General features: G+C 37.9%; 1 protein-coding gene and 1 long non-coding RNA gene across 19 annotated transcripts in view; both read right to left on the bottom strand.

The window, feature by feature from the left end:
* Nucleotides 1–12449, bottom strand: part of KDM4C (lysine demethylase 4C) — a 437058-nt gene extending 424609 nt beyond the window's left edge. For 11 of the 18 annotated variants that reach the window (XM_053907903.1, XM_053907887.1, XM_053907896.1 and 8 more), the window contains exons 1-2: nt 12333–12444; nt 5903–5968 (exon numbers count right to left, since the gene is read on the bottom strand). The gene's annotated coding sequence lies outside the window, so the exon portion shown is untranslated. Of the gene's footprint in view, nt 1–5902; nt 5969–12332 lie in introns of all 18 variants that reach the window. The other 7 variants (XM_053907889.1, XM_053907891.1, XM_053907894.1 and 4 more) reach the window with 5 other exon arrangements.
* An 8978-nt stretch (nt 12450–21427) lies between these two features.
* Nucleotides 21428–26962, bottom strand: LOC128778579 (uncharacterized). Its single transcript, XR_008424195.1, has 2 exons — nt 26749–26962; nt 21428–22401 (listed from the first exon to the last, which is right to left on the bottom strand). It is a non-coding gene; the product is annotated as an uncharacterized LOC128778579 (long non-coding RNA).
* Nucleotides 26963–27849: the final 887 nt, after the last annotated feature.

The following is a 27849-nucleotide window of genomic DNA, read 5'->3' as shown; positions in this document are numbered from 1 at the left end:
AAAAACAAAAACAAAAACCTTGCATTTGCTTGGTTCTCTACTGTGCTATAACATACAGTACTTCATTTTCATTCTTAAAAGTGTTCTAGCCAGCTGTGATTATTACATTTGAGAGATGATGAAACTAAGGCTCAGCAATGGAAATCACTCTCCTAAAGTCAGACAGCAAATACGTGCAATGAACTGACTACACGTTTAGTATTGCCAAGTATAACTGACCTCTTTGCTAGACTCCTCAGCTACCACAAAAAAAATAAGCCAAAAGCCCACTAAATTAAGAATAAGCTTGCAGTGGGGCGACTGGCTGGCTAGTCAGTTAAGCCTCTGACTTCGGCTCAGGTCATGATCTCGTGGTTCGTAAATTCAAGCCCTGTGTCGGGCTCTGTGCTGACAGCCCACAGCCTGCTTCAGATCCTGTGTCTCCTTCTCTCTCTGCCCCTTCTCCACTCATGTTCTGTCTCTCTCTGTCTCTCAAAAACAAATGAACGTTTAAAGAAAATGTCTAAAAAGACTTTAATTTAAAAAAAGAATAAACTTGCAGTACCAAGCCCAGACGTTTTCACAGAATTATGCTCAATTTTTAAGAAACGTAATCCAATGTTATTTAAGCTATTCCTGAGCCCTAGAAAGAAAAGAAAATGTTTTAAAATTCTTTAAGAATCAAGCCTAAATGGGTAAAAAAAATTTGACATACGGCCCAAAAAACTTCAAAACAATTCTATGTAAGAGTATCAATGAAAATTCTTTTAAAAACTGAGGAAGCAAAATCCAAGAGCACATTAAAATAATATAGTGACTATTATAATAATATATATCATGACTAAATAATATATTTATAATTATAATATATCATATTATATATAATAATATATCATGACTAAAAATATAATATCATGACTACAAATATAATAATATATAATATATATTATTATATATATTATAATAATTCTACTATTGAAGAATGCTTCAATAGTAGTACATCTGTTATATAATTTTTGTGTGCATGTGTGTGTATGGATAAATACATATAAATGTATGTCTAAACAAACACATATTCTCTAGCTCTGTTCGCTGAAAGGGCACAGGAGCAACACCCAATATCAATAACCATCTAGATCTTTGCTTCTAAATATTTGGGGCAGGAAAAGTTCAAGATAAGCCTGCATATCTCACTGTGCCCAAAAGGGAGGGGATGCTCAAAGAATGATAGGACATGTCAAAAGGACACAGAATCTCACATAAAGGATTCCCATGGGCGAAACTTATGACAATGTAAGCAGCAATATAAATAACAATATTAACAGATTATAACTCATTGAATAGCATAGGAAACCATAAATCCTAATAGATAAAAATAAATAAATTGAAAGCTTAATAAGGAGATATTTATACAGTTTTTTAAAACAAAACAAAAAAACTTTAGCAAAACATAGAAGGACTCTAGCATAGATCTTAAGCAATCAGAGTGAATACTACCAGTAACAGAACAAAATGAGATTGTATGCCACCTGATAAGATGTAATGAAAAGAATACAGTTCCACCTCTGTGACATTCCTGCCAAACATGCCTCAAGAATCTAATCACAAGGAAACATCAGAAAACAAAAATTAAAGGAGACTATAAAATAACTGGCCTGTAATCTTCAAAGGTGTCAATATTATGAAAATCAAGGAAAGACTAATGACTATATTTGAGAGTGAAGGGATGTTTAAAGGACCTGAAAACAAGAAAATGCAATGCATCATTTTGGACTGGATACTTTCACTACAAAGAACATTATTATTACAAATGGTGATATATAAAGGACTAAAGATTCGTTGAAAGTAATATGTCAATGGTAGCTTTTTGATTTTGATGGAAATATTGTGTTTATGTGGATCTGCCTGTTTTAGGAAATATATACACTGAAGTACTGAGGAGCGATGGGACATGAGGCAAATTTTTCAAGGAAATAAAAGTTCTTTGTACAATAATTGCAACTTTTCTAAAAAAATTATTTTTAAAATAAAATAAAAGAGAACAAAATTTAAGAAAATATGCAAGATCTGTGTAAAGATATTTTTTTAAATGTCCTTTCTAAGGACTTAAACACTTAAATGGAAAGGCATACCATATGCTGGGCAGGAAAAGTCAACATCTGAAAGATATTTCTCTGTTAGTCCATCTAAAGTCCATCTAAAGACATTCCCAATAAAACTATCAATAGGTTTTTGGAGTTTGACATATTAATTTTAAATTAAAAATAATGAGGGAAAATAAATAAGAATAGCCTGAAAAGTTCTGGAAACATGTTATAAAGCTACAACAATTAAAACATTGAAGTAATGATGATATATAAATAGATCGCTATACAGAAATAGAACCAACCTAAATCACTGTCAATATTGCACCGGTTAAATAAATTATGGTACACGCATACTAGGTAATACTGTGCAATCATTTTAAAAAGAGGGATTTCTACATGTACTCATATTTTAAAAACCACATTCAAGTTATAGTGGTAAATGAAAAAATATTCAGAACAGCAAGTACAGATACTACGATACATAAATGTGTAAAAAAAATGTGTATATATACATATATATGCTTTACAAAATATCTTATATAGGCTGTATGGAATATCTCTGGAAAGCCCTAAAAGAAATCCTTTAACAGTGGTTAACTGGGGCACCTGGGTGGCTCAGTCGGTTAAGTTTCTGACTTCAGCTCAGGTCATGATCTCATGGTTCCTGAGTTGCCCCCCTGCCCCAACGTATCGGTGTGGAGCCTGCCAGGGAGTCTCACTCTCTCCTTTCTCTCTGCCTCTCTTCCACTCGCATTTTCTCTATCAAAATAAATAAATAAACTTTAAAAAAAATTTTTTAAAAAGTGTTTAACCAAAAAGAGGAAACTGGCTGTCTGATGGCAAAAGTGAGAGTATGTACTTTTTACCCATTTATATCTTCTGAATGTTACACCTTGTTGAATACTTTGCATTGTCTATTTAAAATAATATGTATTTTATATATATACACATACATATACATACATATACATATATGTGTATACATATATACACATATATGTATATGTATGTATATATATACGTATGTGTGTATATATATACACATATATATATACATACACATATATACGTGTATGTATATATACATACACGTATATATACACATATATGTATATGTATGTATATATGTGTGTGTGTGTGTGTATATATATATATAAAATATATTATAATGATTTTTATATATACGTATATATACGTGTATGTATATATATACACATATATGTATATGTATGTATATATATATACGTATGTGTATATATATACACATATATATATACATACACATATATACGTGTATGTATATATACATACACGTATATATACACATATATGTATATGTATGTATATATGTGTGTGTGTGTGTATATATATATATAAAATATATTATAATGATTTTTACTAAGTTAAATTATCAAAAAGGAATGAATTTCCCTATTGCGGGCCCAAATTCCACCTAATGAAAGCTGCCCTGAAAATTCAGAATTCTCAGTAAAGTGTCCAAATTTCAGGTGATAGTTCCTTTTGAGAGTTAAACAGATAAAAACAAAATGGGTGAGATAAGCAGACTGCAAAACAAAACACCTGCACCTTCAGTTTTACCCACATAGGGACACCAGTGATCTTTCTAAGTATCTGATAGATTCTCAAAACAGAAAAGAAGGAACAAGCCTGATGTTGAATCAGAGAAAATATCCTTAGAACCAGAATTTCAACAAATGTCTGGTGAAAAACTAGTTAGAAGATGAAGATAAAGACAGAGCCAAAGTGAAGAATTTGACTTCTTCTTTAACCTCATTCAAAAGGAGGAAATGTTACTGCATGAAGAATGCTCTGATGAGAAAGTTGAGTACTCTAGAGGGTCAGAGAAGCCCAGCAGTTAAAAAAATACATTGTTTAAACTACTCTTCAACACAACCCATGTCCATCTGCTGGGATCTGCCTGTCACCAAACGATGTGCTTTCCCAAAAAGCAAGACTTCCCAGAAAGAGCCATGAAGAGCAGACAAGCATGTTTTGGATCCAGGTTATAGTTCTTCTTATGAGTCTGATCGGGAGGTGACACTGAGGACATTAGGCAACTAATGCCTGACATGCTCTAGATGAACTGGGAAAGTTCAGATTTCTGAACATGCCACACTAAAAATGAGAACAGAATTATGAAATCCCCTAAAAGTGCTCACACACACACACACACACACACACACACACACACACACACAAAAGGTACTATCTTTCTAGCCAACTGCTCTTACTTTGGTATTTCTCTCTAAATTCAAATTTCCAATTCCTCCTCTAGAAAACAATAAATCAATAATATTTAGTATATCTATTTTGTATGGTTATCAAATATATTTTCAAATGGATAAACTACTAAGGCTTGAGTGCTAAAGAAGTAAACAATTTCAGACACAGGTTTGGAAAAATGTACTGATGTGTACTGATTACACAACTAAACTGTCACTGTATGTTTCCTTCAATTTTGTTTATTAATTCTCACTATAACTGGACAAATTTAACAGAAAAAAGATATAACCTGCATATACATAATTCATCCAAATCCTCTCCATCCCTTTAAGTCATGCCACACAGCAGGATTTAATAAGGGATATTAGGACTTTCCATATTATCATGCTATGGGCAACCATCAGTGAAACATTCATTATCAACATGTATGAGTAGGACCGGAAGAGACAGAATCCTATTACAGCAAAAAAGATGAACAAGGTAAGCTTTAATAATGTAAGCAAGAAAGGAAAAAAAACACAGACTAGGAGAAGAAACACAGATTGCTGTGCAAGACTACATATCATGAAGGTAGAATGTACGTCCCACTTGGACAAAGGTCCCCAAAACACAGCCACTAGAAACCTGGGCTCTATCCACCATTTAATAAAGGTTTTATTTTTCTTATTTGTAAATACCTAAATTCATGTTCAGGAAATCTGTCTCTCAACTGAGTCTTTCTGATTATAAATGCAACAATGTTCATTCTAAAAACATTTTAGGAAGGAAAATCAAAATTACCAGTAATCTCACCACCAAATTAGCATTTCAGCATATTTTTTCTAACATATACACATTTATAAACACATTTAAACATAACTGGGCTCATGTAATGTATACAATTTTGAATAATGCCTTTTTTCATTAAACATAGGTTTGGGGGGCACCCTAGTAGTTCAGTCAGTTGAGTGTCTGACTCTTGATTTCAGCTCAGGTCATGATCTCATGGTTTGTAAATTCGAGCCCCAAGTAAGGCTCTGCTCTAATAAGGCAGAGCCTGCTTAGGATTTTCTCTCTCTCTCTCTCTCTCTCTCTCTCCCTCTCCCTCTCCCTCTCCCTCTCTTTTCCCTTCCCCCACTCATACTGTATGTCTCTCTCCCTCTCTCTCTCTCTCAAAATAAATTTTAAAAAATTTTTAATTAAAAATTAATAAACATAGGTTTGGAATAATTCTAACATCTTAAAATATTCATCCAAGTTACAAGTATCACATCACAGTGTGCAGTTAAAATAACCTTGGGATAAACACTTAGGTTATTTCTATTATTTGGTTAGCAAAATAGATGAGAGATCAATATTTCATTGATGGGGGCAATATAGCACCAAGCCTTCTTTGCAGAGGTCCTGGTAAAGTGAATAAATGAGAAACACAGCTCTGGTGATCAGCTCTAATGATCCACTGAACACGACATCCTTACTAAGCCAGCTCTTTAATTCATATTTTCACAAATACTTGTTTGCCTTGATCCCCTTGTTATCATTTTCAGAGTTTTGTTTAGTTTTTAACAAACTGAGAGAATGAAAGTGACGAGCCTTAAAATTCAGTGACTTACCACACACCTGCAATGAGCTCAGCCAAGTAGAGAGAAGAGTACTGTCTATTTGTGGCCCAGAGAAACCTAGAGGATAAGGTAGAGTCAGATTTAGATTTTTCTCAACCTGGCTTTAAGCAACACTCCTTTGAGGTCAGGCCAGAACTTCTAAGTAGAACTAGCAATAGTGATTTCTTTTAATAGTAAGGATGGAGGATGGGACAACGGTATGTAAAGCTATATGCACCTGCACTTGCCATCAGACAAGAATTAGAAAATAGTAATTGTGTTTCAAAAAAGAGGGAGGGGCTAATGTAAATGAGGCTCCTTGTAGAGCCTTAGAACTGTATTGTTCAGACAGCAGCCTGCAGTCCTACCCAATTGGAGGGCTATATCAATATTTTCATAATATGTGATATAGAACAAAACAGAAAATATCAAAGGTGGCAAAGTATTGTTTTGTGAAATTTTTGTTTCAGTTTTTGTGTGGGGGGGGGGGTGTATGTGTGTTGGGTCAGGATGGGTAAAATTATTTCCTACTGTGTGCCCTAGTTTTAATTTCCTAAATTTTTCATATATGCAGAAGTAATTAATTTGTACAACAAATGTTTCAGTAACTATATTATACAGGTGCTGAGACAATGGTGTGCTGGTATGACACAAGTGATAAAAATATTTGGGTCCCTGCCCTTGCACAATTCTTACAGTTTAGAAACCATCAAATAACCACATAAATATAGAGCAACAGTGTAACTAAACATTCACACTCAAAATAATCCTTTTTCAGGAAATGTTAGGGAATCACTTATCTATTGTGTCCATTGCTGTATGCTTAAGTCTTATGGAAGGAAACATTTAGGGAATTAAGATAGATTATCATTAGGAAAGCTGATTCAGGTTGAGGAAGAGGTGGGGGAGCCGGGTCAGGATTCTCTGAGGAAGTACATTCAAGAAGAGACTGGAAAGATGTACCAAAAAGAAAGTAGGAAGAAAGTGTGGCAGAAATCAGCAGTTTGGCAAAGGCCTGCACAGTTTGTGAAAAAGAAAAGCCAAAGGGCAGATAGGAAAACTAAAAACATCTAGATAAGGTTTGGGGGTTGCTTAGGATAGGGGGAGACAATGCAGGAATTTTAAGTCTCCTGAGAGCAATGAGAATGATTCAATTTGCATTTGAAAAGATCATTAGTGGTGCAGAAATAGGAAGGAGGCTAGAGTGGCTACTGAGATGCTGCCAAGTAGAGACTGGAAGACTGATCTAACCTATTTAGGAAGCAGAAGTGACAAGGTTTGGTGATGTGATGAGGGCTGAGAAACTATGAAATACCTGGGATAACTCGTAGGTTTCCTAAGTGAGCAGTGATAAGATGCATGAGAAACCCAGAGAGGCAGAGCTGAGAGGGAAGATCCTGGTTCAGCTGGTTACAGTTAACAAGTAGAGATGTCAAATTAAAAACTAGAACTGGGGGACGCCTGGGGGGCTCAGTCAGTTTAGCGTCCAACTTCAGCTCAGGTCATGATCTCACAGTCCTTGAGTGCGAGCTCTGTGTCGGGCTCTGTGCTGACAGCTCAGAGCCTGGAGCCATCTTCAGATTCTGTGTCTCCCTCTCTCTCTGCCCCTCCCTTGTTCATGCTCTGTCTCTCTCTGTCTCAAAAATAAATAAAAACATTTTTTAAAAAATTTAAAAACTAGAACTGAATGGAAATATAAAAAAAAAAGAAGTCATCATCCAAAGGGTTTTTGATGATAATACCATTCTGCTCCTTAAATATTTACCCACAATAATGTGTAATACAAACCCTCCAAAAATCTAAAATAAATCTTAAAAGATTCTAAGGAGCAACAATTCACAAATGCCACAGTAGCTGAACCCACTGTGTATCTACAAATATAGAGCAACAATGTAACTAAACATTCAGACGCAAAATAATCCTCTTCCAGGAAATGGTAGGGAATCACTTGTCTATTATATTCACTTGTTGTATGCTCCACATCTAACATAGCAGCACGACACACAGCAAGTGTTAAAATATCTAATGAAGAAATATATACCCATCACTAGGCAGAATAAACTACCCAGCAAAAATACGACAAATAGCCCAAATAAGCAATTGTGCAAGGAAAAACTCTGTACTATGAAACACACAAATGTATAGCAAGGATATTTCTCGGGGAAAAAAGGGAAAGGAGTTATTTACTCTATCATACCCTAATAGTATCAGAACTAGATTCTGTTCCCTAAGAATCAGCTAAATTTCAATACCAGAAATTCTATCCCTAGACAACCAATGGTAAAATATGCTCACCATTCCCTATTACCCCTAGATATGAAAAAGAATCAAAATGTAATAAAAGTTTGATGTTTAAAGCTATAGTAAAATCTCATCTAGGTTATTAAAACAAACAAAAGTTAGAAGAAAATTTATGAAAATAAAAAGCAATTACTGATGATTTTTTCCCCCTGTTAACAAAAGTTATACCGATACATGGGAGAAAATTCAGAAAATGCACACAGAAACAAAAGAGAAAAATAACCCATAAGCCCATCACCCAGAAGTAACTAACCACTTTCAACATTTTGTACAGAACTTTTTCTGTGCATACATGGGGGTAGAGAGTAAATAGTGATCCACAACTAATGATATAATTGTTTAAGACTATGAAGGAGATTACAGAATGCTGCTATGGCTAGTGTACAGTATTGAGGGAAGACTAACTTGAAGAAGCAACAACTGAGCTGAGCTACCTGAAGGGTGAAATGGAATTAACCAGATAAAGATGCACAGGTCAGGGTAGCAGTCCAGGCAGAGGGAACAAGAATGTGAGCAGGAAGACGCCTGGGCGGCTCAGTCCCTTAAGCGTCTGACTTTGGCTCACGTCATGATCTCGTGGTTTGCGAGTTTGAGCCCCACATTGGCCTCTGTGCTGACAGCTCAGAGTCTGGAGCCTGGTTTGGATTCTGTGCCTCCCTCTCGCTGTCCCTCCCCTGCTCTCTCTCTATATATCTCTCAATATGTAGAGAGATGTAGAGAGATATGTTAAATAAACATTAAAAATTAAAAAAAAAAAAAAGAATGTCAGCAGGGCACTGGGGAGAAAGTTGGGTGGAAGGAGGAGACTGGCTGGGCAGAGCCTTACTGAGAGAGCTGAGAGGACTTGATCCTTGGGAAAAGGAGGATTGGATTGTTGCAACTGCTTAGGTGGGGAAAGGGTTAGACCCTGCAAGTGCAGACTTCTGTGATCAGCATCTTCTCCCCCAAAGGGTATAGAGGGTCGAGAAACAGGAGAATCTTTGGGGGTGTGCAGGGAATAAAAAGACAGTGATCCAATATTTTAAATTTGTATTTTAGGTTCCACACAACCTTCTACACTGGTAGCAAATAAGGAAAAAAGTGACTTTAACTCTTGCACAACTACCAAGAAATTCATATTAGAAATGGAGGTGGGCAGAGGAGCATTAAATATTCATATTAACAAAAAAATATAAATCTTAAAAAACTGAAAGACCTGCATTAGCAACTGAGTGTAATGACAATATGGAATATACCTGTTTTATCACCATATCTCTAACAAGTATATAACAAATAAATTAGTATCAAGGGAATAATCATTAGCTGTATGAAGGAAAACCAGGCTAACATAAAGGGATGATCTTAAAAACATCCAGACAAGTAAAACACACCAGTATCCTCAGGACAAAGCCCCACACAAAGACTTCTGGCCTCTCTAGAAGTGGACCTGGTAGTGAAGTAGAGTAGGCCCCTCAAAGGCCTGGAGAGAGTATCTCTCAACACTATCACTCCTTCATTCATCCATTCACTCAAGAGAAAATGTTGAACCCAGAAATTCCAGTACTAGGTCTATATCCAAGATTAAAGAAAACATACATCCATACTAAAACCAGTTCACGAATGTTCATAGCACACTGTTCATAATAGCCAAAAACTAGAAACAACACATCAACTGATAAACAAAAAGTAATATATCATACAATGTAATATAAGTCAGCCATAAAAAGGAATAAAGTACTGACAGATGCTACACGACAGATGAACCTTGAAAATGTTATGCTAACTCAAAGAATCCAGTCACAAAAACCCATATATTATATGATTATATTTATATGAAAGGTCCAGAATAGGCAAATCTATTGAGACAGAAAGCAGATTAGTCATTGCCTCAGGCTAGAGAGGATGGGAGCTGGAAAGAAAAGGACAACTGCTAATAGGAACAGGGTTTCTTTCTGAGGTGATAAAAAATGCTCTCACATTGGTGCCCCTGGGTGGCTCAGTTGGTTGAGCCTCTGACTCTTGATTTCAACTCAGGTCATGATTCCAGGGTCGTGGGATTGAGCCCCACATCAGGCTCTGCACCGCCACTATGCATGGAGCTTGCTTAAGATTCTCTCTCCCTCCTCTCCTCTCCCCCCTCCATTTGCATTCTCTCTCTCTCTCTCTCTCTCTCTCTCTCTCTCAAACAAACAAAAAATTTAAAAATGTTCTCACATTAATTGCGGTGATAGTAGTACCACTGGATTGTATACTTTAAATATGTGGATTCTATGGTATATGAATTACATCTTAATTATTTAAAAAGAGAAAGGATATTTTTAGCACCCCACATATCACGGTAAATTGCCACAAATACAGCAAAGGGAAAAAAACATAGAACCTGTTCTCAAAGCCCTAACATTCTAACAGACAGGAAAAGCCAGTCAAGAGAGAATGACAAGATAATGAGAAAAAGAAAGAAAAGGAAGAATTCACAGACTACCCCAAGATTAGTTATGCACCTAACCTACCTCTGGATGATTCAGAAGGTGTCAAGAAGAGAATTCAAAATACCAGATTTTTATTCTTAATTTGAAGTTTACATCTAACTGACTTTTTAAAAATTATGTACCTGTTCAGTTTCTTAAAATCTTCATTCTTATAGAAAGGTTAGGCATTTTTAAAAGCATTTGTACACCTACAAAAAGGTTTAAAACATATATTTTTAACTTTAGAAAAGCAACCGATTAAAATCTGCTAATTAAACGAAACAAGTCTCCGATTTAAATTGGATTTTACTACAAGTTCGTGGAGTGTTGTAAAGATTATGTGCAAACTTTTCATAACGTCTTAAATTGGGAGAAAGAGGGGCCTAAAAAACCGGAACAGCCGTGTAATACATTCCAAAACAAAGCATGGGGGGTTGGGAGGAGACCAGCAAGGCAGAATTTGAGTAATGATCATAAAGAAGAACCAAGTGCTTCAAAGCAAAAATGGACCTTCAAGAATTAAAGCCACTAATTTTCAACCACAACACTTCGAAATTATAGTATTAGTTACTGTTACCATAGAAACAGCGAAGCCGAATTTCCTAAAATTAAAAATGAAAATTACTGCAAAATCAAGTGGGTGTAATAGAGCAAAATTTGGTCCGAACTAGGTGGAACTGAGCCTAACAGAAACTTTCACCAAAATAAAAGTGAACCAACGCCAACTTCTAACCTACATTTCCGCAGCAGGGCTTGATAAATCACCTTGTGGTGTAATTTACCATGTGCTAAAAAAAAAGTTTGCCCTCTCTTCTGCTGGAGCAGAAACCAAATAAAACCCCTCCTGGGCATCGCCCACCACCAAAGCCAGCCCGTGCAGACCTGCACCGTGCAGCTTAGGGGAAGACCCGGTCCGAGTTTACCCGGAAAGCATCTGAATTGAGCCCTGCAGGTTCCACTGGGTTAAGCCTGGAGGAAAAAGCGAAGCTCGAACCCGGAGCCACAGCTTGCTTGCCTCCCTCCTCCACATCCCCACCCTATGCCACGTCTTGCGTGCCTGGCATTCCACGCGAAGCGATCCAAATCATTTATTAAGCACCCACTGTCTACACCACATCGTGGCTTCAGGTACTGCGGGAAGAAATGGCCCCTTGAGGGAAAAATCAAAAGGACAGCACGGGGACTGAGGACGAACCCGGGAGAGAGGCTGCCTGCCTGCGGTGAGGTGTTCTGGAGAGGAGCCCCCGCCTTCACCCCCTGGGTCGTGACAGTCCCAGAGAAGAGATGGCACCGAGGGTGCAGCAGGCCGTGCCTCCCAGGAGTCCGCCGCAGACCAGGCTGGGAGGGGAATGGAAAGGAGTCAGCACCCCTGGACCACCCGCGCGCTCCTCTGCCCCAAGGAGCGCGACCTGCACTCCAGCCCCCAGGAGAACGGCGAGCGCGGGGACCGAACCCCCGAGAGGGCCGGAGCGGACTGTCACTGGCTCCCGCCTTCCTCCGCTGCGACCATGGCTGGCCACTCCCCGACATGACAGCCGCGGCGGCCGGGGACCGAGCGTCTGCTGCCCGGCGTCTCCGCTGCCCCGGCCGCCGGCACCCCCAGCGGCCCGGCGCAGAGAGGGGCAGTGCCGAGGAGACAGCCCTGGCCCCTTCCCCCAACATCCCCATCGTCCGGACTTGGGAAAAGCGGTTACCTGGCGCGCGGGTGGGGACGGAGATACAACCCCAAGGAGGAAGATGAGGAGGAAGAAGGTGGCCTCCGGCCCAGGGAGATTTGGGAAATTTGGAAGACTTGTTCCGCACTGGGTGACAGCTGTTCGCTGCGCACGCGCACCGGACCCCAGTTGCCTGATCGCTCCGCAGCTCCTCACCCTCCCGTCGAGGAGAAGGGAGGCAGCGGCGAAGGCGCGCGCACGGCGCCTGCCGGCTCTCCCTGCGCGAGGGCGCGCGCGCTGTCACGTGACCACTGGGGCCCGGCACTTATTGGGTCACGTGAACTTCCAAACAGCTTAAAGATGCCCGGCGCCTTCTTGCTTTGGGATTAGGTCTCGAGCTGTTCTTAATCTAGGCTTGCTAGCTATCACACATCGTGTTCTCTCCGGAGGGGCATGTCCACTTTTTCCCACAGAGGAACACACTTAACCAGAAGGAAGGAACAGGTGCACAGAACCTTGCCCGGAAGTGCCTACCGGGTTCCCTCAGGGCTGGAACTGATGGAGTACACGCGCCACACGTCGTCCTGGGCCGCGACGCGGGCCTATGGCGGCCTCCGGCGCGCGGACGTCAGAGTGGCGTTGCCATGGGTGGGGCCTCAGAATGCCCCGCGGAGCCTGGCTAGGATGTCTGGGTTCGCGGCTGGGTGGCAATGACAGCGTCTTACGGACCCGGGCACCTGAGCCTCCAGAAAATAATGGGAGATCCCGAGTGGGCCAGGGGGTCCACCTGCCAACCCTTTAACGAGTAACTCTCAGGAAGAGAGTGTGTTGTTTGCCTCGGAGAGCGAAACTGTCCCATATTCCAAGCACCTAGGTGGAGCACAGCCCGCCCCCGCCCAGGTGTGCGCTGGAGCTGAGGAGACTTGAGGGTGGCCACAGTAGGAATCCAGTCTGGGGGAATCTCTCAAACTAGGGGTTGACAGCAGTTTGGCCTGAATTGTAGTAACAGGAAGTGCAAGTGTCTCCGGACCCCTGAGAACCTATTTAAATTAGCTTGGTACTATTTGTTACTTCTGCGCTGTAACTCCGCCTTCCAAGGTGTCAGACGGAACCACACAGACCTTAAGCCTCTGTACTACCAAAGACAGATGGCTGACACCAGATGTTTTGCAAAACTCAACAATTTTTTTTTAACTTCCTGCAGAGTACCCAGCTGGGTCCCTTGTAGCATTTCCCGTAACGTCCTCTCAGCTAAGAAAGATTGGGTGGATCTTTACACTACTGAGCACACTTGGGCTAATATACTGTTTCTATTACAATCTACTGATTTCTGCTTTTTAAAATAAAAAGTCACTACACCCTTGAAGTCTTTTCTCTCTGGGAAGAGCATATCGAGGTCAGATGAAATGTGGTTAATTAAACAAGGCTAATGGGATTAATGGGCCACCACATTTCTTTAGTTATTAAATTAGAAACAAAGTTTATGCTCTATTACCCATATACACGTCTGAACCTGCCTAACATTATACACTTAACTGGAAATTTTCCAAATGTGTGTACTTTGAGGATACCAACTCTCCTTACAAGTCAGTTGGATATGCTGAAACAATAAATATATAATCCAACATTTATTTAGAGCTTACTGTGAACTTGACACTGCTTTTAAGTGCTTAACAAATATTTACTAAATGTACCCTGATAATAATTCAATGACTAGGTAATATTATCTCCTTATTTTAGATATGAAAACTGGAGTATAGAGCTTAAGAAATTTGTCAAACAGCTACTAAAAACCAGAGTCCTTAGGAAAGTCCAGAAATCTGAATTCCAGTCCCTTTACAGTATGCAGGTGCATGATATTACACAAATAACATTTGTGGAACACATTAAATCAAGTCTCAGAGCTTTTTTTAAACTGAAAAATTGGGGTGACATACCAGCCTTGTTGAATTTTCTAAGCATTTTTGAATATCAAGGAAGATAATGTAAAATGCCAAAACACTTCGAAAGCTGGAAAGCACTGTGAATCTATTAAGGACTTTACAGTTTGGGAAATTGAAGGAAAAATCAAATGGATTCATGGCAGTGTTGAGTCCCTAGTATATCAAACACCTGTATATTGTGAATTACAAGGATAGTTAACATTTTAGCCCTATAGTAGATTAATTTACTTAGGTCCAATTAAAACTTCCAACTGCAATAAGCTAGAATTCCACAATGGATACAAAGATTTCCCTTGAAGCTTGTTTGTTATGTTTATAACTTACATAGATCACCTCACAGACAGCTGTTGTAAATTTCTTTAGGTATAAGGCAGCAAATTGAAACACAACTAAATAATAGCTAATTTTGAATATATTGAAGTCCACTACACTTTTGCAAATATAAGGAATTAAATAATAGCAGTGCTCATTAACATTTCTATTTATCCTATCAAATATGTATGTTATTTATGCAGGCATAGTACAAACCTTAACCAATAATTAGACATTTAAATGATGTTTTAAAGGGTCATTGTGAATATAAAAGTGAATACCTAATACAAGAAATCTTGGTACCTGTTCTTCTCTGTGTCAAGTGCTCTGAAGTTTAGGTCAACTTATCTCTTACCTGGATTATTATAATATAATGAATTATTATAATATAATGTGTTTCAATATTTTCCTAATGCTATCTCTTCCTCCAGTGCTTCTTCATCCCCCTTTCCCCTCCAACTCATCTTCTGTAGTGCAAGCCAAAATTATCCTAAAATAAAAATTGAATCATGATCCCATACAATTGAAACACATCGTTAATTCCCCATCATATCAAAGCTTTTCAGTCTTTTCCACTAAAGGAGTCACAATGGCTAAGAAGAGTATGGTGGCTAAGGGTATACAGATAGACTTTGAGGTGATGCAGGACTCCTATGTAAGTACAATATTCAATCAATTTGAATACCATTATATATGTGTTTGTTTCAATGTAAGAAAAATACTTAAAATTACTTAGCAGTTAAATTATTTAACTTTCCTATCAAAATATTTGAATAAAATTAAAGGGGAGATATGCCATATTTTCCTTAGGGCTTCTACTTCTCACTGGGCTATTGCCTTAAATTTGCATGTATGTGTGTTTGGGAGGGCAGGGTGTCAAGGGAACAGTGAGGTAGTTTGTTTTTCACATTAAGGAAAACATTGGAAATGATTTATGACATCCAAATCATAACACAATGTAAAAACTATTCATTTTAACAAATAAAAATAAATAATAAGCTAAAGTTGCAAGCTCTGAGTGTAATTGTTTCGATCAATCCTCATTTTTATTATTATTTATTATTACCACTTAGTATTTACTATGTTTTATAAACAATATTGGATAGTGACACCACTATGAACAGGACAGATGTGGCCTTGCTTTCATGGAGCGCACAGTCAAGCCACAATGAAATACCAATACACCACAAAAAAATGGCTAAAAAAAACAAGACAGCAACAAACATCAGTGATGATGTGGATAGACATACACACCAATAGAAATACAGATACATATAAACCAGAGACATGTAGGAGAAAATTTATACTTACGAAGTCCCAAATTGGAAACAATCCAAATAGCCATCAATGGTAGAATAAAGATATAAATGTTTCTATATTTTTACAATGGAAAACTAAACAACAATGAAAAGAAATGAATTACCACAATCTAAAATAGAACGACTAAATCTAGGGACGCCTGGCTGGCTCAGTCGGTGGAGCATGTGACTTGATCTTGGGCTGTGAGTTCGAGCTTCATTTTGGGTGTAGAGATTACTTAAATAAATAAAATATTTATTAAAAAAAAAAAAGAATGGCTAGGGGCTCCTGGGTGGCTCAGTCGGTTAAGCATCTGACTTTGGCTCAGGTCATGATCTCACAGTTCGTGGGTTCAAGCCCCGCATCGGGCTCTGTGCTGACGGCTCAGAGCCTAGAGCCTGGAGCCTGATTCGGATTCTGTGTCTCCCTCTCTCTCTCTGCCCCTCACCTGCTCATGCTCTGTCTCTCTCTCCTTCAAAAATAAACATTAATTAATTTTTTTTTTTTTTGTAAAGAACGGCTAAGGGGCTCCTGGGTGGCTCAGTCGGTTGGGCATCAGACTTCAGCTCAGGTCATCATCTTGCAGTCTGTGAGTTCAAGCCCCATGTCGGGCTCTGTGCTGACAGCTCAGAGCCTGGATCTTGCTTCAGATTCTGTGTCTCCCTCTCTCTCTGTCCCTCCCTGCTCACACTCACTCTCTCTCTCTTTCTCTCTCTTTCAAAAATAAGCATAAATAAAAAATTTTAAAAAAGAATGACTAAATATCACAAATATAGTGTTAAGTGAAAGAAGATAGACACAAAATCATATGTGCTGTATGATTTCATTTATGTAACATTTAAATATAGATAAAACTATTCTATGGTGTTAAAAGTCAAAATAATGGCTGCATTTGGGAAAGAGAAAGGGGGCAAAGCAACTGGGATCCTCTAGGATGCTGGTTATGCTCAATTTTTGACCCAGATGACAATAATTGTGGTAGTTCATCAAGCTATATACTTATGATGTGTGCACTTTTATATGTGTGACATTTAAAAGACTTTTCAACATTTACGGTGTTAATTTTTGTTTATGTTTTATATCCCCTTTCTTACCTTTTGACAAATGGACCACCCAGGTTGTTTTAGCTTGATAAATTAAAAGGTAAAACTTCTCAACCTTCCCCTTCCTTTCCTGTAACAATTTTTATTGTATTAGAAAAGAGGAAAACTTGAAGGCAAAAACAAGTAGATGGGGAACTGAGCTCCTTTTTCCTTTTAATTCTATCAACACTTATGATTTTAAGCAACTGGAAAAAAAAAAGAATTTCAGTAACTGAAAGACTTTTTTCCCTCTCTTTAACTCTGTTTCTTTTACATGGATATTTTCCTTTTTGTACTTATTTATTTTTAAGTTTATTTTGAGAGAGAAAGAATGCGAGCATGACTGGTGGAAGGGCAGAGAGAAGAAGAGAATCCCAAGCAGGCTCTGCCTCTTCACAGCACAGAGCCCTGAATGGGGCTCAGTCTCAGGAACTGAAAGATCATGACCTGAGCCACAACTAAGAGTCAGATGCTTAACTGACTGAGCTATTCAGGTGCCCCTTCCTTTTTTTTTTTTTTTAAATCAGGGTTGTCAATAACTCAGAATCCATTGTAATAATTTTATTAGCATAAGTTATTTTTTGGCTTTTCCAGCCATATTATAAACATACTAATATTTCTAACCCTTTTTAGTTGCAGGCAAAGAATATATTAAAATTTTTAAAATATAAAGGGGATGATTTTGTAAATATTTTCTCACATCAGTTTGCTGAAATCATTTCAGATAGTAAAGAAGGCAGCAGGTCCATTGATGACAGCAGATGATAATGCCAACTGTGTGTTAACTAACTGCGTTAGTCTGTAGACCAGAGAGTTTACTGGGGAGATATACTAAAGCCCCAGAACAAAATTATCTGGAGTAATAAGTGTATCTTATTACATATCTAACCATTAAACACCATATAATTTCCACTGTATTGAACAAATAGATTCCAGTGCACTAAATCGATCTGTAGAGAAGAACTATTAATTATGTCATTCAGCTATTATTGAAATATGCTAGGAAATAGTATTCTCATGGGAATTATAGAGAGGAAAGGGTTTATTTGGTGGAGAAATTATTGTGACTTCATCCCAATCATAATCAAAAAAATTCTAATGTTTTTTTTTGATGCATACGTATACCTTGTTTCACTTTTTCAAAGTTTAATTCTTATTTCCCATAAAAAATTGCTTTGGGGTCTCCAAGTTAATCTTAAATGAAAGACAGGCCGCTTTTGTTTATATGGTCATATATCTTTTAAGTACTTAACACCACTTTGGAGAACTGGCATTACCTGCTAAAATTGAACATATACATACTCTGTGACCTAGTAATTTCTCTCCTGGGTATATACTCAACAGAAATACATGTATATATGCATCAAAATACATATTTAGAGCAGTATTCTTTGTAAGTATCAAAAGCATATTGCTAAAGATAAAAGGTGGAGATCAGTGTTTACAGATTTAATAACTATAGAACAAGGCCATTATTTCAGGTAGAGACCAGGTATGTTTTATCTTAGGCCTGCGGTGTCAGCCTTCCGTGAATAGGGGCTAGAAGGAAAGTTTTAATGTTCCTGAAGTGGGAAAGGTGGTCCAACCTGACCAGGAGGAGGTAGAAGCCCAGCTGGTGGTTTGTGATGGGCATATCTGAGAAGGGTTGGAATTTGTACCAGAGTCAACTAAGCTATCCATTGTGGTGGATGGGGAGGAATTGTTTTGGCTACTGATTAATACTGCATCAGGGTTCCAGTCTAAGCACATCTCTTCCATTAATGGTCATAGAGCCCCTATAATTTCACAGGATATCCTTCATCATCAAGGGGCAATATACCCCTCTGCCCTTGGGCAATGAGCTTAAGAGATCCCTTCACCGAGGGAGACATGAGCTCTGGTATTGCTATTTTTGTAGTCTCTGATTACAATAGGAAACAAAGCACTTGACATTTTAGAAACAAAATTAATGTATTAGTTGGAAAGAGACCTCAAAATGTCTTCTTGAAGTTGCTTTAACAATCCTTAATTTTCAGAGTATTACCAACTTCTTTTCACTTGTTCCTTTATCAATTTCTGTCTCAGAAAGGTGGTTTGCTTCATCTCTCCAGTAACAGCTCTTTGTATCACAAACAAGTATCCAATTATCATGGGCATCCTTGTGCAGAATAAAATGTTGCTATGTATTTTCATATTCTACAGTTTATTTCTATTTCCCTTTCTCTGTACCTGACTACTCCTAATCTTTCTTTTCTGCTCACATTCTTCCAGTAACATATTCTGCCTGATTAATGAGTTCACTTCTCAGCTTTGTAATACATTTTCTAGGGGTCTCGAAATGACTACAATGAACGAGTATCCTGTTCCACCTTCCTTACGTTTTCTTTCAATCATGAGTGATCGACATCGGTCAGCTAAAGTCATAAATGGTTTCTCTCCTTGAACTAATGCTAATGTAGCTTGGGCCTTTGTCATATCCATTCCATGTTGTGATGAAATACAAAATATGACCACAAATTCCTCCCATGTTCCTATACAATGTGACTTTACTCTTCCTCCCATCAAAAGGTTGTCTATTTCCCCAACCTTTGAAACTGGGCTGATCTTGTGACTTGCTTTAATCAACAGAATGTGCAGGAGTGATGTTATGTGACTTCCAAGGCTGGGTCTTAAAGGACACTGCAGCTTCTGTTTTCATCTTCTTATGATGCTACCCTGAGACCATCATATAAGGAAGCCAGCTTAGCTTACTAGAGAATAGGAGGTCACATGTAAAAGAACTAAGGTTCCCAATGGACAGCTAGCACCAATTACCAAACATGAGTGAGGCTACCTTGGTCTTTCAGCCCAGTCACCTTCTGGCTGAATACAGGCAACACCAGCAGATAAACTATCAGCTAACCCAGAGAATCATGAAATAAATAAATAAATAAATCACCAATGCTTTAAACCACTAAGTTTTGGGGTTGTTATGCAGCAATAGATAACTGATAGAGCTGTCTTCTCTTTCACTTTCTCACCTTGGTGATTCCCCAGCTCTCCATTGTCTAATTCAGAAAATACAATTTCATCCCTATTACTTTTTCCCTCAGTTTCAGAATCAAACTGCACAAGAAAATTATTGAAAACTCTAGCATCATAACTTTTATAATCAAGAGATTCTTTACTCTGATTGGAGACTTCTGATGTATTTTCAGTTTTTCCTGAGCTTTATGTTTTGCTCCATCCAACTTCCTCTTCCTGTAGCAAGACAGAGCCTGCATATAACTTTCTCTTCAATGGTTTATAGCTTCCTTAAGAGCTATCTTACCTTTAAAAGGTTTACTGAATTCTTACTCATTATTTTTCTATGAACTTAAAAAGCTTTTCTACAGATGTCTTTATATTTTCTTCTTAGTTTACACCCTAACAAGTGTTTTTTTTCCACTGGCTTTAAATTACTTTTTTACTGTTTCTTGATTTTAGCCAGCACCTTCATCAGAGAGATGCATTCCTATTTTGTTGGCTGTTCTCTTCAAGTGAATTCTTTCTTAGTTTGTGAAGCCTTTGTTGAGATTCTGACATCTTTTCAGGAATTTAGTTTTTTTCCTTTCAATTAAATGTGAACTAGATCCTGAGTTCTTCTACGTTTGGAAATAAGTTTTTCCAAAGACTGTCCCTATTGAGATTGCAGAAGCCTGCCTGCTTCCCCACTCCACCTCCTAGAGGTGATGAGGATTTTACATTAATGAATCTCTTAGCTAGTAGGTCTACATCCACTTTGTCAAGTGAACAAAGATTAGCCACAGATTCCATATAGAATGCAGAAAATCTTGTATTTTTTCTTGTTCTAGCTTCCTGTAAAACGAGTACACAAACAACAAAATAAAATAACCATAAGACTAAAGATGCCAATTCTGGGTAATCCTTGTCATTCATTAACTCAGTAAATGGATATACATTGAATTGTCAAGATGCCCATGATAATTGTATATGCGGTAGATACAGCTTTGCCTACACAACGTGACACCATTGAAAAGGCAGGAGCCCCCACCACTGACAAAACCATTTCTGTCGACCTAATTTCATTAGCTATACTTAAAGGATTAATTATCTAGCAGCTGTGTTGTTTATTCCTCTTGATCCCTTGTTATTTTCATATTGGGTGATCCTTTGGTAGCACAATTTTTTTCTACAAGAATATCTTTTGATGAAAGCCATATTCGTGATTGATGCTATTTCAGCTTCGTTTTTCTTGTTTAGATCTAGATGTAGCATCCTATTGAAGGATATCACACAAACTCAAACTGAAACACATTCTGTAAAACTACTAAGCTGTATGCTGCAAAAACGCTAATGTCATGAAAGACTAAGACTGGAAAAGTATTCCAAATCAAAGGAAGATTAAAAGAAATAATAACTAAATGCAATATGTAGTCCTGGACCAATAAATACAAAAAAAATAATAAATGTCATAATGGAATTAGGACAATTAATTTGGGATATAGAGTGTAGAGCAGATACAACTATAGAGCACTGATAAAATGAAAGTATTTTATTAATGTTAAGTTTCCTAAGTTTGGTAACTGTACTGTAGTTGTGTGAGAAAATATTCTTTTTCTTAGAAATACACTAAAGTTTTCAGGGGAAAGGAAATATGACTTACGCAACCTAGCCTCAAATGGTTGAAAAAACATAAATGTGTGTGTGTGTGTGTGTGTGAGAGAGAGTGTATGGAGAGAAAGAAAGGGAGAGAGAGATAAGGCAAATATGGCACAATGTCAAAAATGATAAATCTGGGGCACCTCGCTGGCTCAGTCAATAGAGCATCTGCTCTTGATCTCAGGGATATGAGTTCAAACCGTATGCTGGGCATGGAGCCTACTTAAAAAGGGGGGGGGGGGCGCTGGGTGGCTCAGTTGGTTGGGCGTCTGACTTCGGCTCAGGTCATGATCTCATGGTTTGTGGTTCAAGCCCCACGTCAGGCTCTGTGCTGACAGCTCGGAGCCTGGAGCCTGCTTCGGATTCTGTGTGTCCCTCTATCTCTGCCCCTCCCCTGCTCGTGCTCAGTCTCTCTTTCTCTCTCAATCTCTCTCTCTCTCTCTCAGAAATAAATGAAAACATTAAACATTAGTATTTATTGTCACAGAAAACACTGGTCAATATACGGTATTATTATGTTAAAGAAAAAGTAACAAAGCAATATGTTTCTACATTTGCTTAAAATCTGTACATATAAACAAAGAACAAAATCTTAGAAACTCTATAACCAAATTTTAGCAATGGCTCCTCTTACATATTGCCTATATTTTTCAAAATCTCTGAACCCCACACATATTACATCAGTAATTAGAAAAAATTAAGTCCCCATGATACTCTATGATATGGGAGTTTCTATGGTGGCTTTATTTCACACAATTAATGATGTAGGATTGGGTTTAAGACAAAAAAATATTAACATTATTGGTCATTCCTTGTGGTAGTAGATGTTCAGCAAATTTGCATCAAGTTTATCTGTAAAAAAAAAAAAAGACACAGTGAGTTCAGGTTCAGGGTAAAAAGTAGTAACTGCACTCTATTATTTCTCTTCCCCTGATCCAGCTAAAAAACCTAGATAGAATGTGTGGAATAGTCTGAAGACAATGAAAAGTAAATAATAGCTGGAATTGCAGAACAACAGAAATCAGTACCAGAGAACTGAGTTGGGTTTATCATCCACCTGCCCCTCCCTGCCCCCACAATTATATTCCCCCCAGGCCTGCTAAAGCAAAAATATCAACATAGTCTATAGGATTCAAATAAGACACAGAGTCTCAATATTAACGTTCAAAATCTCTCAGATACAAAGTAAACTTACTTGACATAAGAAGAACCCTGAAAATCTTGGTTTTTACATGGGAAATGACAATGGATATATGCCAAAACTGAGACTGTATACATATTAGAATTACCTGACAATGACTGTAAGGCAGCTATTATTAAAAAGTTTGCCAAGAAGTAAGGGCAAACACTCTTGAAATGAATGGAAAGGTAGAAACTCTTAGCAAAGAAATAGAAAATATAAACAGACACAAAATAGAAATTTTCGGGGGGAGGATTTGGAAAGAGAGTGAGGGAATTGGGGAGATGTTAGTCCAAGGGAACAAGCTCAGCAATTAGAAGATGAGTAAGTTCTAATGATCTAATACATGGTATCATGATTATAGTTAACAATATTGTATTATAACTTGAAAGTTGCTAAGAGACTACCTCTTAAATGTTCTCACCACTATATATAAAATTATGTTGCGTAACACATTATGCACCCTAAACTTATACAATGTTATATGCCACTTATATCTCCATTAAAAAAGTTAAAAAAAGATGAAGAGGATACTTTTAGCATGTTATCTTGAGAAGCAGTCATTTCCCAGCCACCCTCTTAGCCAGAGGGCAACAGCCCAAACATTCAAATATAAAATAACTATAATTTATCAAAAGGATAAAAATTAAGGCTTCTGATAGTTTATAATGAACTTTGAAGTAAAACTAAAGCATCTTCCCCCAAAATTTAAACTGCCCTAATGAGATGTATATATTCAAACATCTCAGAAGAGAGATTTAAACTTTGAGAAGAAACATATCTGGACAGACATTGCAGAAGAGGTGAAAATTTACATAAAGTAGAGGAAACTTGTGGTAAATTCTTTACTGGATTTGATATCTCACTTGAGCACATAGTTTACCATAGCTAATGCCAGCTGTGGCTGGCAGACAACTGTGCATCTACCCAGCTGGGGCAGTGAAAATGGGTCATGAGACATAGGGAAAAAGAGAAATTGGAAAACAAATATACTAGAAGATAGTACTATTCTTTTTTTTTTTTAATTTGTAAATTTTTTTTAAATTTACATCCAAATTGGTTAGCATATCAACAATGATTTCAGGAGTAGATTCCTCAGTGCCCCTTACCCATTTAGCCCATCTTCCCTCCCGCAACCCCTCAGTTTGTTCTTCATATTTGTGAGTCTCTTCTGTTTTGTCCCCCTCCCTGTTTTTATGTTATTTTTGTTTCCTTCCCTTATGTTCATTTGTTTTGTCTCTTAAAGTCCTCATATGAGTTAAGTCATATGATTTTTGTCTTTCTCTGACTAATTTCACTTAGCATAATACCCTCCAGTTCCATCCACATAGTTGCAAATGGCATGATTTCATTCTTTTTGATTGCTGAGTAATACTCCATTGTGTATATATATACCATCTTCTTTATCCATACATCCATCGATGGACATTTGGGCTCTTTCCATACTTTGGCTATTGTTGATAGTGCTGCTATAAACATGGGGGTGCATGTGTCCCTTCAAAACAGCACACCTGTATCCTATGGATAAATGCCTAGTAGTGCAACTGCTGGGTCATAGGGTAGTTCTATTTTAGTTTTTTGAGGAATCTCCGTACTGTTTTCCAGAGTGGGTTCACCAGCTTGCATTCCCAGATAGTACTATTCTTTAAACAAATTAGGTAAAACATTTAAAAATTTGAACTGAAAATACAAAAACTAAACAAGTAAACAAAAACACCTTACGGAAGCATGTAAGTGACAGAGGAAAGAGCCAATGAACTTGAGGACAGATCAATAGAAATTATCCTAATTGAACAACAGAGAAAAAAGAAATCCCTTCTCAGCCAAAAGTGAACAGAACCTCATGTGTCTATGAACAGTACAAAAAGGACTAACATTCACGTCATTGGAGTTTCAGAAAAAGAGGAGAAAAACTGTGTTACTATATATATTTTTTTTCTAAAAAATTACCAAATTTGGCAAAAGACAACTTACAGATTCAATGTCAACAAACCCTAAACAAAGAACACAAATGAGGGGCGCCTGGGTGGCTCAGTCAGTTAGGCGTCCAACTTCGGCTCAGGTCATGATCTCGCGGTCCATGAGTTCCAGCCCCACGTTGGGCTCTGTGCTGACAGCTCAGAGCCTGGAGCTTGTGTCAGATTCTGTGTCTTCCTCTCTTTCTGACCCTCCCCCGTTCATGCTCTGTCTCTCTCTGTCTCAAAAATAAATAAATGTTAAAATTTTTTTAAAAAAATACAAATGAACATGAATTAAATATGCAATTAAATTGCTGAAAACTAATGACAACATTTTTTGAAGTTTATTTTTGAGAGAAAGACAGACAGACAGTCAGAGCGTGAGTGGGGGGGGGGGAGGTGGGCAGAGAGAGAGGTAGACACAGAATCTGAAGCAGGCTCCAGGTTCTGAGCTGTCAGCATAGAGCCTGACGTGGGGCTTGAACTCACAGACTGTTGAAATCATGTCCTGAACCGAAATCAGACACTCAACTGACTGAGCCACCCAGGTGCCCCAAGACAATCTTGAAGATAGCCAGAGACTAACAATGTATTACTAATAAATAGATAAACAAAGATTCAAATGACTGTGGAGGCAGAAGGAATATAAGATTTTTTTAAAATTTAAATTCAAGTTAGTTAACACAGTATAGTCTTGGCTTCAGGAGTAAAACCCAGTGATTCATCTCCTAAATATGACACCCAGGGCTAAAGTGCCAAAAAGAGGGGTGCCTGGGGGTTCAGTTGGTTAAGCATCTGACTTTGGCTCAGGTTATGATCTCATGGTTTGTGAGTTTGAGCCCAGCATTGGTCTCTGTGCTGACAGCACAGAGCCTGCTTGGGATCCTCTGTCTCCCTCTCTCTGTGCACCCCCCCCACTTGCTCTCTCTCTCTCAAAAATAAATAAACATTAAAAAACTCATTTTAGAAGTTTAAAGTGCCAAAAAGAGAAAAAAACAGAAGAGATGATAACTCAGAATTCTGTATCAAGTGAAAACATCCTTCAGGAATGGAGATGAAATAAAGACATACTCAGATAAAAGGAAACTAAGAGAATTTGTTGAAACAATATACATAGATGTAATATATAAGATAACTATAACATAAAAGAAGAAAGGTAAAAGAACCTAAATGGTGGGTCCATTTGAATGATAAAATACTGATTCTAAGGAAACCGAAAAGTTAAGTATGTACATCAAAATCTCTGGAGCAACTTCTCCACAAAACTATACAAAAAGATACAGCTAAAATGCAATCAGTAAATTAAAATGGAATGTCAAAAACTGTTCTAATTTTCCAGATGATAGTAGGGAAGGGATAACCAAGGAATGAAAAACAGAGAAAATAAAGAGAGAACAAATAATAAAATGATGAAAAGGAATTGAAATTTAAATATCAATAATCATACAACTCTAAATGCTCTATACACATCAATTAAAAGAGATTGTCAGAATAAATTAAAAAACATGACCCAGCTATATGCTGTCTACTAGAAAGTCACTTCAAATATAATGATATAGATATGTTAAAATTTAAAGGGTGGGGGGAAATGTAAACTCTAATAGAAAAGGAGGCTGGGACAGCTATATTAAAGGCAAAAGTAGACTTCAGGGCAAAGAAAATTACCAGGTAGGTATATTAGTTACCTCTTGCTATATAATGAAGTACCCCCAAATTTAGTGACCTAAAACAACACACTTTTATTTTATTTCTTTTTTTTTTTTAAGAAAGAGCAAGTACAAGCAGGGGAGGGGCAGAGGGAGAGGGAGAAAACCTCAAGCAGGATCCACGCTCAGCTCAGCGCCAGATGCAAGGCTTCATCTCACAATTGTGAGATCATGACCTGAGCCAAAATCAAGAGTCATATGTTTAACCAACTGAGTCACCCAAGTGCTCCATAACACACATTTATTATCTTACAGTTACTGTTGGTCAGGAATCTCCTTATGGCTTAGCTAAATTTTGTGCTTCAGGGTCTCTAGCAAGGCTGCAATCAAAGGTCAGCTAGGGCTGTGGTCTCACCTGAAGCCTTAACCAAAGAAGGATCTGCTTCCAAACCCACTCATGATGTTGTTGGCAGGATTCAGTTGTTCCCAGGCTGTTAGAGTGAGGGCCTCAGTTCCTCACTGGCTGTTTGCCAGAGGCCAGCCACCCTCAGCTCCTTGCCATATGGGCCTTTCCATAAGGTTGCTCGCGGTATGTCATCATCAGAGTACGGGCACAAAACAAAAACAAACAAAACCCAGAGAGAAAGTGCAAGCAAAAAAAAAAAAAAAAGACAATAATTTATAAAACTAATCTTGGAAGAGATGGCTCATCATTTTTTTGCCATACTCTGTTCATTAAAAGTGAGTCACCAGGTCCAGCCTATATTCAAGAGGAGACGATTACATACAGGTGCAAGTAACAGGAGTTGGGAATCGTTAGGAGTCATTTCAGAAGCTAGGTACCACTAAGGAACATTACATAATGATAAAAGACTCAATTCATAAAGAAGACATAAAAATCCTAAATGTGGGTGCATCTAACAACAAAGCTTCAAAATATATGAAGTAAAAACTAAAAAAAGTGAAAGGAAAAATAGAAAAACACACAACTATAGATGGAAATGTCAACATTCCTATCTTGTTGATAGAACCAGTAGACAGATGTTCAGCAGGGACACTGAAGGACTGAACACTATTAACCTGGATTTAATTGACATTTACAGAATATTCTATCCAACAACAGCAGAGTACCTTTTCAAGTGTACACGAAACATCCATCAAAGATTTGTGATAAAACAAATGTGTGTGTGTGTGTGTGTATGTGGGTGTGTATGTGATAAAAACAAATATTACGGGTGCCTAGGTGTCTCAGTGGGTTAAGACTTGAACTCTTGGGGTGACTGGGTGGCTCAGTCGGTTGAGCGTCCAACTTCGGCTCAGGTCATGATCTCACCATCCGTGAGTTCGAGCCCCACATCAGGTTCTGTGCTGACAGCTCAGAGCCTGGAGTCTGCTTCAGATTCTGTGTCTCCCTCTATCTGCCCCTCCCCCACTCATGCTCTGTCTCTCTCTCTTCTGTCAAAAATAAATTAAAAAAAAAAAAAAAGAGTTGAACTCTTGATCTCTGTTCAGGTCG

The sequence above is a fragment of the Panthera pardus genome, unplaced genomic scaffold (assembly GCF_024362965.1).
Source record: "Panthera pardus isolate Hobbes unplaced genomic scaffold, ASM2436296v1 HiC_scaffold_20, whole genome shotgun sequence".
NCBI lineage: Eukaryota > Metazoa > Chordata > Mammalia > Carnivora > Felidae > Panthera > Panthera pardus.
This window is presented reverse-complemented; position numbering and strand designations above follow the sequence as displayed.